General features: G+C 61.9%; 1 protein-coding gene across 1 annotated transcript in view; it reads left to right on the top strand.

Moving 5' to 3' along the window:
- Positions 1-856, top strand: part of PRRC2B (proline rich coiled-coil 2B) — a 61,558-nt gene that overhangs the window by 7,007 nt on the left and 53,695 nt on the right. The gene's annotated exons all lie outside the window — the stretch shown is intronic.

Genomic DNA, 856 nt, shown 5'->3' with positions numbered 1-856 from the left:
CACCCCCGACGAGCAACCCCCGAGTAGACTGAAGACGAGGGACGGTGGCCGCCTTGTGTGTGCGTGTGGTGGCAGGGGGCGGACTGGAGAGGAGGGATGCCCGGGGAAGGGTAATCATTTCGTCAGGCATCTAACCCAGCAGGTGATGAAACGGCTGCACCAGCTCTGTTCCCACGTTCTCACCACGTTCTCAGTGGGGAGGGGGAGGCTACCACGTCGAATGTCGTCGAAACGCAGATGACTTAGTGGTCGGGGACCTGACAGGGTGGGGACACGTCCTGGTCCTGCCTCACTAGCTGGGTGTCCAAGTCAAGTTGCTCCTTCTGAACAATGTCGGCGTGTGACCAGAACCTTCCCGGGGTGTGGGAGGGTGTGGTGGGCAGGGTGTGCCTGGTGTAATGCTCAGCCCTCGTGAGCTTTGGGCAGAGGTTCGCTGGTAGGACTGAGCCCGAGCCAGGTGAGTCCAGATGGGAGGAGGAGGAAGGCCTCTCGCTAGGGCCTGGACCTCGTAGAGTGACAGTAATTATGGAAGGGGGACAGTGGCCCATCCAGCGACAGATCACGTCATGGAAGGGGGACAGTGGCCCGTCCAGCGACAGACCACGTCATGGAAGGGGGACAGTGGCCCGTCCAGCGACAGGTCACGTCATGGAAGGGGGACGGCGGCCCGTCCAGCGACAGGTCACGTCATGGAAGGGGGACAGTGGCCCGTCCAGCCACAGGTCGGGCACGGTGACTCGCCTGCGTTTCTGTTCCTCCAGCAGCAGTGGTGCAGTTTTTGAGACGAGTGCTAGAATGGGGGTTCGCTCCGTGTAGCAAGACAGAGTAGCTCTGAGTGGGCGGGAGAGGCCACCTG

The sequence above is a fragment of the Pteropus vampyrus genome, unplaced genomic scaffold, assembly GCF_000151845.1.
Source record: "Pteropus vampyrus isolate Shadow unplaced genomic scaffold, Pvam_2.0 Scaffold158, whole genome shotgun sequence".
In the NCBI taxonomy this organism is placed as follows: Eukaryota; Metazoa; Chordata; class Mammalia; order Chiroptera; family Pteropodidae; genus Pteropus; species Pteropus vampyrus.
Note: the sequence above shows the minus strand (reverse complement) of the source record. Positions and strands in the feature narration are given on the sequence as shown.